Below are 13,695 nucleotides of genomic sequence, written 5' to 3' on the forward strand. Positions count from 1 at the left end.
TTTTAAGGGAGGCAACATGAGGGGGGAGGAAAATCATGTCAGTTCTAAAAGGCTGGCTTTTTATGGTCTAATGTAGTCTATCAAAAAGGCTCCCTGTGGCATGAAATGGGGGAAATTCAAAGTGATAACAAGGGTAGTGGCACAGGTCAGTCATTGCCTGTAGCAGTTTTGGTAGGTAGCAGAACAGAGAGATGGGAGGCCACTGTACTTTAAAAACATGAGAGGAAGAAATTGGATGCGTAGGATTGAGTTTAGGATGTGGTTTTGCGGGGACATGGCAGCAGGCTTGTGAAGGGAAGTGTTGAGTGGGAGCAACATGTGAAAACCTCTTACACTTTAATGCCAGCATGTTCACTTGGCAAAACATGAGGCCAATAGGACACATGCACATATCACATTCATAGGACAACAGAATTCAAGTTCTCTTCTACATTTATGTGATCTACACAGCATTATTTCTGGTTTAAGTACAGGAATTCAACACATTACAAACAAATCTGAAAACTGTAGGATATAGATTCACAGTTATGTTTATTTCAAGGTTGTACCATAGCTTATTATTGACATATACAATGCCTATGAAAATGACCTCAAATCCATCAATCAAAATTTCAGGCAGGCGATAGTACTTAAAATAAAGGCCAACATCATTGAAGCTTGTCAAAGGAAATGATAAGTATGTGTCTCCACATCTTGAAGTGTCAGATAAAAAACTGCTAGCCTTACCCTTACTTAAGATTTTTATCAGCTGACAGACACTGTATTGCTGCACAACTCCAGCCAAAATGCATTTGAGCTATACAAAATCAAATTTCAGATCCTTTATAAAAAAAACTTGTACAGTAAATGTTGTGCCTATAATGATGTTATTGTTATAGTATAGGGTTAATCATTGAATTTGTTTGTGAAATTAGACATTTGTATGACCCACTAGAGGTGTGGCGGTGTATTTATCTGCAGAGACTTGGCTGTCTACCTGTATTTTCATAATTTCTTCCTATTTTCTGTGTTGGGGGTGTTTATGGGTGTGTACCCCCATCATGCTTAGGTGAGGACGTGGCTTCATAAAAAGGTAGCAACCACATACCAGACAATAAGCAGCGCCAAAAAAACAAATATAGCAAGGTGAAACACCAAATGAGAGTGAATCTGGGGTTGGCTTTGACTTTCACCTAAGCTGGCAATTGTGTCTACAAACTGTTACCAACACTCCTGCAGAGTCTACCTTTAATGTCCAGTATTCTGCAACAGCCCCCTCGCAGTCCTCACAGTCTTTCCCACTGTTCTGAAAATGGCCTATAAAATGTTGCTTTCTTGAACAGCTTGTGATTAACAAACTGTCCCCACTTCCCTGTTGCCCAGTGGCTCATTTTCAATGGAAATGACAAATGCTTGTGATTAACATGGGAGCCATATTGCATCCTTAATGATTCCTGAGTTTATGTCTCCTCGAATTGGCCAATGCAAGAACAGATGGCCCCATGGGTGGAATCCAGACACGCTCACTGTGCCTGTGACAACTTTGAAAACTAAGTGTGCGTGTGTGTGTGAGTCAGTTTATGTCTGAACATTTGTGTATATGTGAATGTGTGTTCACAGCTTGTGATGTATTTCTTTTCCAACATTTGCTCCTGCGGGCTATTGCTCTCAATAAGAACATGCTCTTAGTCAGCCAGTGTGGTTACATAAGAATAAGAAAAAACAGTGTGTTTGCATGTTTTGAGAGTTTTTGTATTTGTATGTCTGTGGAGTTTACCTTGGGTCTTGTGAGGATGTGTACACTCCCTGTCGGTAGATTTTTTACCAACTGCAGGAAACAGGTACAGGGGTCTTTATCTATATCACTTCCTCTAGTTCGCTTGCAGTCTGCTGGCCAACCTGCTGTGTTTGACAGAACTGTGAGTGGTAGAGACTGTTACAGGTGTTGTACAATGTGTCCTTCTAGCCTCTTTATACCCCCAAGATGAAAGATGTCTTGACATGAAAGATGTTAGACAAGATTATGACAGAAGCTAAAATGTTGACATCTAAAAACAGCATCTGTTGCCTTCCACGCCTATTTTTGACTCTCTGTCATCTGCTTATCCGGGGCAGGGTTGTGGGGGCAGCAGGCTGAGCAAAGCACCCCAGACGTCCCTCTCCTAAGCAACACTTTCCAGCTCCTCCTGGGGGACCCCAAGGCGTTCCCAGGCCAGATGAGATATGTAATCCCTTCAGCATGTTCTGGGTCTGCCCCGGGGCCTCCTTCCACTTCCAGCGGGAGGCATCCTGATCAGATGTCCGAACCACCTCAACTGACCCCTTTCAATGCGAAGGAGCAGCGGCTCTACTCCAAGCTCACTCCGGATGTCTGAGCTCCTCACCCTATCTCTAAGGCTGAGCCCAGCCACCTCACAGAGGAAACTCACTTCGGCCGCTTGTATCTGCAATCTCATTCGTTCGGTCACTACCCAGAGCTCGTGACAATAGGTGAAGGTTGGGACGTAGATGGACCAGTAAATCGAAAGCTTCGCCTTCCAGCTCAGCTCCCTCTTCACCACGACGGACTGGCGCAGCGCCTGCATCACTGCAGAAGCCACACCAAACCGCCAATCCATCTCACGCTCCATTCTACCATCCCTCGTGAAGAAGACCCCAAGATACTTGAACTCCCTCGCTTGAGGCAGTAACTCCCCCCCAACCCACAGAGAGCAATCCACCAGTTTCCGGCAGAGCACCATGGCCTCAGATTTGGAGGTGCATACACGCATGCCAATACATATTAGAATGTCTATATTCTGGTCACATAACTCTCTTACTGAATAATTAAATGAACCAAATAATCTTTGAAATGAAATAATTGCCTTGCAATGTCTGTTTTGTGATTGAGACAGCTTCAGTAAGTTAATTATGTAGCTAGACAAAATGATTTAAAAAATCACACACAACTCGTCCAGAAGTGTAGGTATGCTTTATTATGTAAAAGAAAACAGCAGTAAAAACCTAAGGCATAGGGACAATAGATCCAAAAGTGAAGAACAGAGACCTTTCAGAGGAGGAAAGAAGGCTTACGTTGTCAGCAAAAGCAGAACTGAGTGTTGGATTGGTGTTAACATTCACAGAGTAGATACTGACTCATTACCCGCAATGTCAAACTCGAGAAAGTTGTTTAAATTTGAAAAATTAAATCTAATATGACCTTGTTTCACTGTGTTTAAACACGACTTTGGTGTTCAAATGCAGCAATGTTTCAGTGGCATAGAAATAAATTGTAACTCAAATGTGGTCCAAATGCTAATGTGTGGGTAAATCTCACATCTTGTTTCATTTGAACACTTTTTTAAGTCTATCAAGGTTCTCCCCTTGACTTGACTGACTTTTATTCATTCTCTAGCTCTTCTCTTATCTACTGTATCCCCAGTCCTTGTCTTCAGTCCCTTGTTCCACCAGCCTTTCCTTGGATCCAGTCCTTTCAACCTTCCAGGCATCTCCCTTATAAATCCTCTGTCTTTTTTTATGCTTGACTTCACTGGCAATAAGATACTCTGGGACTATGAACCAGCATAAAACTGCTCTTATTTTGTGGTGATGTCAAAGAAAGTGTGATCCAACAGGGGAAAAAAAGAAAAATAAAGAGAAACGCCTGAGGTGTAGAGTTGCCTGGCAACAACATCCCACCTTTGTGTGAGCTGGCCTTCATCAGATTGCAGGGAAGACATTTAGAAACACTCCAGCATAAAAGTTGGTTTGCACACACAGGTGAGAGGTAGGAACGAGGCAAAAAAGGGAATAATTAGATGAAATGGAACTGCTGAAGAATAACTTGTTACCATTTGGGAAACGAACTCTGACAGTCGGGTTTGGGCATACAGCACAAAGCTGGCAGTGGCCTTTGAGTCTACATCTTCTTGTCAGTTTAGTTTTTAATTTGTCTGGCTTGACCCCATCTTCTGGGTTCTGACCATCCCTGAGTAGGATAATTTCCCCATTTTTGCTTCTTCCATTCAACATAAGTACAGGCCAAAAGTTTGGACACACCTTCTCATTCAATGCGTTTTCTTTATTTTCATGACTATTTACATTGTAGATTCTCACTGAAGGCATCAAAACTATGAATGAACACACGTGGAGTTATGTACTTAACAAAAAAAAGGTGAAATAACTGAAAACATGTTTTATATTCGAGTTTCTTCAAAATAGCCACCCTTTACTCTGATTACTGCTTTGCACACTCTTGGCATTCTCTCCATGAGCTTCAAGAGGTAGTCACCTGAAATGGTTTCCACTTCACAGGTGTGCCTTATCAGGGTTAATTAGTGGAATTTCTTGCTTTATCAATGGGGTTGGGACCATCAGTTGTGTTGTGCAGAAGTCAGGTTAATACACAGCCGACAGCCCTTTTGGACAACTGTTAAAATTCATATTATGGCAAGAACCAATCAGCTAACTAAAGAAAAACGAGTGGCCATCATTACTTTAAGAAATGAAGGTCAGTCAGTCCGGAAAATTGCAAAAACTTTAAAGGTGTCCCCAAGTGGAGTTGCAAAAACCATCAAGCGCTACAACCAAACTGGCACACATGAGGACCGACCCAGGAAAGGAAGACCAAGAGTCACCTCTGCTTCTGAGGATAAGTTCATCCGAGTCACCAGCCTCAGAAATGGCAAGTTAACAGCAGCTCAGATCAGAGACCAGATGAATGTCACACAGAGTTCTAGCAGCAGACCCATCTCTAGAACAACTGTTAAGAGGAGACTGCGCCAATCAGGCCTTCATGGTCAAATAGCTGCTAGGAAACCACTGCTAAGGAGAGGCAACAAGCAGAAGAGATTTGTTTGGGCCAAGAAACACAAGGAATGGACATTAGACCAGTGGAAATCTGTGCTTTGGTCTGATGAGTCCAAATTTGAGATCTTTGGTTCCAACCGCCGTGTCTTTGTGAGACGCAGAAAAGGTGAACGGATGGATTCCACATGCCTGGTTCCCACTGTGAAGCATGGAGGAGGAGGTGTGATGGTGTGGGGGTGTTTTGCTGGTGACACTGTTGGGGATTTATTCAAAATTGAAGGCACACTGAACCAGCATGGCTACCACAGCATCCTGCAGCGACATGCCATCCCATCCGGTTTGCGTTTAGTTGGACGATCATTTATTTTTCAACAGGACAATGACCCCAAACACACCTCCAGGCTGTGTAAGGGCTATTTGACCAAGAAGGAGAGTGATGGAGTGCTGCGGCAGATGACCTGGCCTCCACAGTCACCGGACCTGAACCCAATCGAGATGGTTTGGGGTGAGCTGGACCGCAGAGTGAAGGCAAAGGGGCCAACAAGTGCTAAACACCTCTGGGAACTCCTTCAAGACTGTTGGAAAACCATTTCAGGTGACTACCTCTTGAAGCTCATGGAGAGAATGCCGAGAGTGTGCAAAGCAGTAATCAGAGCAAAGGGTGGCTATTTTGAAGAAACTAGAATATAAAACATGTTTTAAGTTATTTCACCTTTTTTTGTTAAGTACATAACTCCACATGTGTTCATTCATAGTTTTGATGCCTTCAGTGAGAATCTACAATGTAAATAGTCATGAAAATAAAGAAAACACATTGAATGAGAAGGTGTGTCCAAACTTTTGGCCTGTACTGTACCTACTCATGAAAATTGGGTAGGCGACCCCTTGTAGCCACTGTGCGCCCCAAGCATCCTGCAAGGGGCCATCCTACATGTTGATGTGCTCTGGCTTCTGTGTACTTGTGACTTCCTTCTGGCATTCTCGTACCCTTGTGTTGGTGTTTGTCCTGTCCTGTCCTGTCCTACTCTGATCTACTCTGTTCTGCTCTGCTCTTCAAACACAGGGATAAGTTTGTCTTTCTCCTTCGACTCTACCTGCCATCACTCTCCTGTCCTCTGTCCTTCATCTGTATTCCCCCTCCTCATAGCGGTTCTATGTGGTGTCAGGGGTGAAGGGCTGATATCCCCAGAGGTCCCCGGTTTTAGTCAGGTGATGAACTTGGGTATGGGCGTACCTTATCCTGGGTTGTTGTCCTCTGCCTATATGTCCTCTTTTGGCTGGTTCTTCACTCCTCTCTTTGAAATTCCCATTGAAAGGAGAGAACAGGACTCTTGGAATGGGATGATCAGGTCGGAGCAGCATGGTAGACTGAGAGGGCGTGTTAGTAACCTCCTTTCTTTTTCTTGTTTTCTTTCCTAGATAGAGGAGCCTAGGCTGTGGCTGTACATCCTATCATATAGGATTCTGTTAAGCAGGCTCTGTTTGCAGAACAAATGCATATATGCTTATACATCTCAACGTGGGGAGCAATTGTATATGTAGTCATTTGTCTAAATATTTAAAGCTAGTGCATATATATGCATAAGTCTCAGTGTGTTTGTGTTAGTAACCTTTGATCTCTTTTCTGCCTCTAGCGCAGCTTTCTCTGCTCTCTCCATGCAGCCCTTAAAGTCTTAAAGAGTTCCTTTCTAGCTTGGTGAAGGGTTAGAAGTCTCATATTTAGAGATTAGAAAAAAATAGAGAGCATGCCAAAGAGATGCACTACACTTACTACATTTCAAAATATATAATCTCACCCACTATTGATCCACTTTTGCCAAAACTAATAAAACTGAAAGTATGCACTTCATTACAGAATCCAGTCATTGACCCAAGGGTGAAGCAATCCTTATATCCTTAAACAATAAATATCACCTGCATTCTATTGGCAAGAGGTGGACTTAATGTTCAGTGGTAGGGCTGGGCAATATATCAATATTAAATCAATATCCTGATATGAGGCTACATATTGTCTCAGATTTTTGATATCGTAATAGCTTAACTTTAGTTTTTTCCTGGTTTTAAAAGGCTGCATTACAGTTAAGTTTTTAACTAGTAAGTAATTTTCTGAACTCACCAGATTGTTGTAGCTGTTCTATTTGCTTTTAGCTACTAAGTCATTATATCCATATCACTGATGATTATTTATCAAAAATCTCAATGTGTAAATGTTTTGTAAACGCACCAATAGTCAACCCTACAATATTGTTCCAATATCAATATAAAGGTGTTTGATTAAAAAACCCCCATCAAATTTGATTTTCTCCATAGTGCCCTGTATGGCAGACTTAATGTATTCTGGCAGTTTATTTGCTGCACCATTTCAGTACATTTATATGTTACAAAGATAGTCGCAATTGCTGGCATGAAATATCTGATGCATTCCTCCTGTAATTATGACCCTTTTTTCTGGCTGGTTCCAACGACACCCACACAAGCAGCTGCAAAAACCAATTATTAATGAACTACTTGAAAATACTGCAGAGGAGATTCTCATACAGGTCACAGAAAGCACAGTTGTTGTGAAAAACATCTGGGTGTGGTTTTCATAGTGAAAAGGCTTTAATTGAGCTGTGTTTCAGGATGTGTATATGTATGTGTTCAGTCAGCAAAAATTGTATTAGTCCATCCATCCAATTTTGAGTCACATATCCATCCACATCACGGTTGTGGTGGCAACAGATCTAGCTGAGCAGTGAAGTTGTACTTTTCCTCAGTGATGTCCGCCAGGTCATTCTAACATTCTCAGGGCAACTGGTAGATATAATCCCTCCAGCTCTGCTCCAGGGTCTCTTCTAGTTTAGTCATGCCGGCAGACTTAAAAGGAAGCACCTGGGGTGGCACCAGGTGATTGAACCACATCAATATGCTCCCCTCAGTGTGGGAGAGCAGTAGCTTGACACAAGCGTCCTCCAACATTGCTGGGCATTTCTCTATCACACAAAGAGAGGACAGTATCCTTGTGGAGGATCATCATGTCGACCACTTGCATCAGTGAGCTAAAATAATGGCCTCAGACATTCGGTGATCAATGCCACTGTATCTGTAGCTGCTTTCGAGCTCAGCTTTTTCACCACTACACCATAGAACAATGCCAACATTACTGTAATAGTAACAATGCTTTCTGCCCTTCCACAAGCACTGCGGCCAGCCCCTGGCTCTTAGGTTGCATTCAGACTGTAGGCAAACCAGATTTATTTCTCAAATTAGATCTTTTAGGGTGCTTTAAGACCTAGAGTTAGTTTGCTTTGGTCTGAATCAGGGACTAATTTTGTTACAAAGTAATTGTCTAGAGCTGGTTTGTGTTCTCACGGCAGCATTTACAAGCAGACCAGATAAAATGCCTTGTGTGAGAAAGCTGCTTTTGATTGGTCAGAATTTCCATGTGGGAAAAATCCAGGAAGTAAACAAAACGTAGAAGAAGAGTACACTTATGACACTTTCTAATGTCACAATGGACAGTCAGCTAGGCGGGTTGATTTTAGCGCTGGTCATCGTGGACTATATTGCTGTCATTGTTCATTTTAGTCAAACCATACAGTTTGAAAACGAGGCGTGGTTCCAACTAGAAAACAATGTTTTGATGCATTGGATGTGCTGAATGTGCATATTAAGGCAGTACAGGAGGAGGCACACATTAATAATCCTTCAGGACTGTTAACATGCTCATGTTTAACCCAAACAATGTGTAATGAGACAGCAGTTGGTTTGGATCGAGGTCGGAATACGTATACGAATACGTCAACACAAACAAACTGCACAAAAGTTCATTTGTAACCAGACTGAGACCACCTCTTCAAGAATGTCTCGGCCCAGTTGTTTTGCTGTGCACCAGAGTGTGATTGCTGTGTTCACACCCGCTAATATGAATTGCACTTAGGGGGCAGACGAACTTGCATTCAAATGAACTGAACCAAACAGGGCAGGTGTGAAAGCACACTAAGACACTGCACTGTTATTTGTAGGTGGTGAGATCGGATTTGTGTTTAGATATCACAAACTTATCTGCACAACGAACGTATCAGTAACTACATAGCTACACTAGTGATGCAGCTTTCCACTGTAGAAGCATAACAAATAATGGTCATCATTTTGCCCCTTTCAAACAATTTTATTTCGGCATCTGTCCACAGACTGTTGTTCTTCATCTTGTCCTACATAGCACTTTGCTAGCAGCAGCATGAATTTTGCCCAGCACTTCCATCATTCTGGATTTGATGTTGTCACTGTGTGTCGTGTAGCGAGTAAAGTGAAATCTGACTTAAGTGGCCAGATCCTCCAGACTGACGAACGTCTGTAGAATTCAGATTGGAATTGCATGTGAAACCACCTCCAAATGTGGTTTGGATCTGATTAGCAAAACTCACATTTCACGCAGCTTCAGATTTCCTGACTTCCAAATACAATCTGGATAAAATCTGGATATGCCAAGAATGGATTTTGGGCTGGCAGTCTGAACAAGGCCTTACAGTAGGGGAGCAGGTGGTGAGCTAATAAGTGGATTACAAAACTGGATACTGACATCAGCTAACATCAAGTAACACACTGCAGCCAGTATTCACCTGTTGGCTCACCTGAGTGGTCGTCTTTAACTTTAGTCTAAGTCATACCACATCTAGTCATATCATTTAGATTACATACAAGCAACTGAGCTGAAAAACTACTCATGTCAGAGATATCAGGAATTTCTGACAGCTACAATGTCTCCCACTTGGTGAGGAGAACTGCAAATGTTTCAACAGATAGCTGGCAAAATAGCTGCAAAGCCACATTCACTGGCAGTTACTATTATCTAATACTGGATAAAATCCAATATTAAGACTTAATACACTTGATTCGGCTAAATGAAAAGTAGCTACTCACTGTTTGTATCTTGTCTCACTTGTTAACAAACAGCTAAAGATTGTTGTTTCACATTCATACAGACAGACAGATGTCCAGTAGCCTATAATCAATAATTTTGCTGTTTCTATTTTCTAGTAGGCAAATCCATGGAAGCAAGTGGTTTGGTGCCTTGTTCAAGGGCACCTTAGTGGTAGGTGATGAAGGGGTGAAGAGTGCCGCATATCGACTTTCTGCGTCCACATTTTTCTCAGCTGTCTAACAGATCAAAGCAGTGGCTTTCTGGTCATAAACACAGGCAGTAGCTGCAGCTGCACCATTAGCCTGATTGTGTTCACATCAAGCTTAGATTATAGTTTAGTGCAGCGTGACTGTAGTGTAGTTCTGAGGCTGTATTCACAAAACATTTGAAGGCTTAAAGATGCTTATAATTCAGCAAGTTTGCTGAAAATAAGGGGTGTGTCGGCCCGGACTTAAATTTTTTGGTTTGAGAGTAATGCTCAAAGTCTTTTAGTGCTACAGCTACCTCCTAAGTCTGGGAGGAGTTTGAGGCTGAAGACTGAAAACCTGCTCACAATCAGTCAGTAGCTGCAGGTAATGCACCCTGTCACATTAATGTTTTTAAAAAATGATAATGAACTTTTAAACACATGTTTTGATGAGAATCCAGTCGACTCAACAACAATCCAGCAACACCAGAGATGATTGTTTGCACACCTCTGCAGTATTTGGACACAACAAAAATTCAGTTTACAGCGCTGATGAACTTGAAATATCTCACACTGACAGTTATTCACCGAATCAAAAATGTGCTCCTCAGACTCTAATTTGTTGGACAGTTTATGAAATGTACAATAACACCTACTAATATGAATAAATAAACAATGTCTCATGGCCATCGCTGAATTAACCAGTAAAATTGGTCATACGAATAAACTCCATCGAGGTACCCTGCCTCAATCTTTGACATTCTGTCTATCCATTCATTATTTTGTATTGATTAATATTTTATTACACATTCACTGACACCGAGCAGTGCTGAGTAAGTTTTATAAAAAACAAAAATAAATGTGATGCATACCGACGGGGTCAACCCTGCCCCCTCTCTTAGCTTAGGAGTTCTCTTTGTTCCAACACCCAGGCCATACCGCCTTTCTCTACCTGTGCATGGTGGGTACCTTGTTGAACTGCTGAGGCTTCCCACATCTGGTGTCCACACAGATGCTGCTGTGGTGCTACCTGCCGGCTTGATCTTTCTACATTGAGTTTGCCTTATACTAAAGCCACACTAACAGCCTTGTGTTAACAAATTAAAGGATTACTTTCTGTAACATATTTAATAGATATAGAGATTGAAACTGTAGTGAAAGGTGTAGTGTTGCTGATTTGATGTCAACGCGACTATTGACGGATAATTTTCAATGTCTAGTTTTGCCAAAAACTAGACAGCGTGTCATGCAGAAAAAACAGACGAAATTTTAAGTTTCTAGTTAAGGCTGCAGTCAGGTCATGTCTGGCTGGGCTGTGTTGCTGTTCTCACCTGTTAACAGGGCTGCAATTAAAAGTAATAGGTTCATAGACCCACACAAGCTGATCAAGCCAGTGGTGTCGCACGGGCCTATACATGAAGTGTTATGTGATATGGTCTTAAGAGAAAACTGTTAGTTAGGAACTTTAAGCACCATTTCAGATGACTACTGGTAAAATCCTTTGTGAATACAGCCCCAGATCAGTACCAATGACGATACTGAGATGGGATAGAAATTTAATCAGCCTGCCTCTCAAAATGTAAGCTAACAGGCATCCAATGAAAGCACTGATCAACCACATGTTTTGGTGACTATGCTTACTTTGGTTAAGTATTTGGAGAGATGAATATTCTTCTTACTTAGAACTGTCTGTGTCCTATTGAGGAAGTAGATTAGGCAAGCTCCCCAAGCGATTATGTGACATCAATAATACGGCACAAAAAGAACTGCACTGTTCCTCTCCCAACTTTTGTTCGGCTTTCGGACAAAAGAGTTGAAAAGTTTATGGATGGCCTGGAGAATTTGGCATGACTCCGCATAGATTACATAAAACTGGATTGCAGAATGTCAGTTTCCAAGGCAACTGTATTTTTGTGTCTTTGCTCTCATTCTCATCCGTCAGCTCTCTCTCAGTACACTTGGCAGTTTTTTTTGTTTTTTTTTTTGTCAATTGAGGCCTCAGTGTGTTTGTAAGCTTCAGTAATGGTTGGTTAAGTGTCAAATAGAGAGCGTGTTTAACAAAGACTGTGACTGCACAGGAAGACATGACGAAGTGAGGAAGCTGAGATGATGAAGTGTTCTGTGTGTGTCCTAACGAAAAGATGGATGCGCAGAAAAGGAGAGAAAGAGAGAGAGAAGGAGAGAGGAGGAGAAAATGTTTAATTGCCATCGTATTTGGTGTGTACTGCTCAGTGTGTGTGGGCATGCATGCATCTTCCCTATAGACAGCGTGAGTTGTTAGCAGACTGTTTGAAAATCTCATTATCTGCCAAACAATGCTGCCTAATAACTTGTCCGTTACAACTGCGCCGCTCTCTGAATTGAAGAGATGTGAAGAAAATGACTATTGCTCAGCAAGCAACCCTGCACAGTGTTTACTGTGAACACCAACAGTGGCCTATAGTGGTTACCACTGTACCTCAGCCATGGAGGTAATGATTTAACATTTTGATTCATAAGTCACATTTGTAGTCAATTTGCATTGTATACACAATTTAGTTACATACTCAAGTTTACAATGCATCATTTTTCTCTGCACACCCACACATTTTCACATCACCAAGTGTGCTGTCTTTTTGCAAACATTGAATACAGCCTCCTTACACTGTTAGATGAGAGTGAAAAATGTGAATGGCAACGACCATTCTGAATAGCTTGGTTATTACATCTATTGGGTATTTCAGTGAAGCTTCAGTGCAGGTGCTCTCTTAAGCCAAGTGTCCTTTCCCCTACTGAGCTGCATTGTAAACTAAGATGTGGTAGAAGATGCTACTCAATGGCAGACATGGGGGAAAGTCACACATGTGCAAGTCACAAGCAAGTCTCAAGTCTTTACCTTCAAGTCTCAAGCAAGTCCCAAATTAGTTGTGGTGAGAATCAAGCAAGTCAAGTCAAGTCTGTGCTATGAGTCAAGCAAGTCAAGTCGAGTCATTGCTCAGGTCAAGCAAGTCATGAGTCAAGTCATATGTCACATACAGCAAACATCTCCTCATGGTCTGCTAGCTACATGTTGTCTGAATATGCTGTGAAAAAGTCTGGTCTGTGTAGGCAGCCCAAGCTCCGCAAATGGCAACAAAAACATTTGGGTCCAGGCTGAACCAACCAGGCAGTGAGAGACTAGCGGAAGCAAGCACACATACATGAATGCCGTGCCCATGTCTCACGGTCTCACGCAAGCGCGCACACGTAAACACGGTGTTCAAATGAAGTTTTTCCAAACAACTTTTTATGTCGGGGCTTCAGGACACTAAGATCACCATGGACGAGCAGTATGGAGATATTTTGTGGTTTCAATTATGTGTTTTTGGACGCGCCATAAGCCTCCATTAGGTGGAGTTTTGTTGCTACCTCCTCTCCCCTTGGATCTCCACAAGTGTTGTGATGACTCTAAAACTTCACCTGGTCCTCCATCAGCATGAGGATGAGTAGATAATGGGTGAATCTTCATGTTGGGTGCACCATCCCTTGAACAGGTGTGTAAATCCAGGGTAACTAGCAGCTATCGCTCGTTCATGACAGAATCACAGAGGTAGCGTGCCTTTAATATTGAATTAAAGCCAAGTCCTTTTGAGTCATCTGTCTCAAGTCAAAGTCAAGTCTCAAGTCATGAATACAAAGTCAAAGTCAAGTCGAGTCTTTTATCAACGTTAGTTGACAGAAATCACAAGGTTCCCATGGTGATGGGAAACCTGGAAAGTCATGAAATCCCACATTCTGACTTTCTGGAAAAGTCAAGGAATTAGTACAATCTTTGAAAGTTTTGGAAAAATCATTGAATTGTGTCACGTGGATAATCTTC

This window comes from Epinephelus lanceolatus, chromosome 16, assembly GCF_041903045.1.
Source record: "Epinephelus lanceolatus isolate andai-2023 chromosome 16, ASM4190304v1, whole genome shotgun sequence".
Taxonomy (NCBI): Eukaryota; Metazoa; Chordata; class Actinopteri; order Perciformes; family Serranidae; genus Epinephelus; species Epinephelus lanceolatus.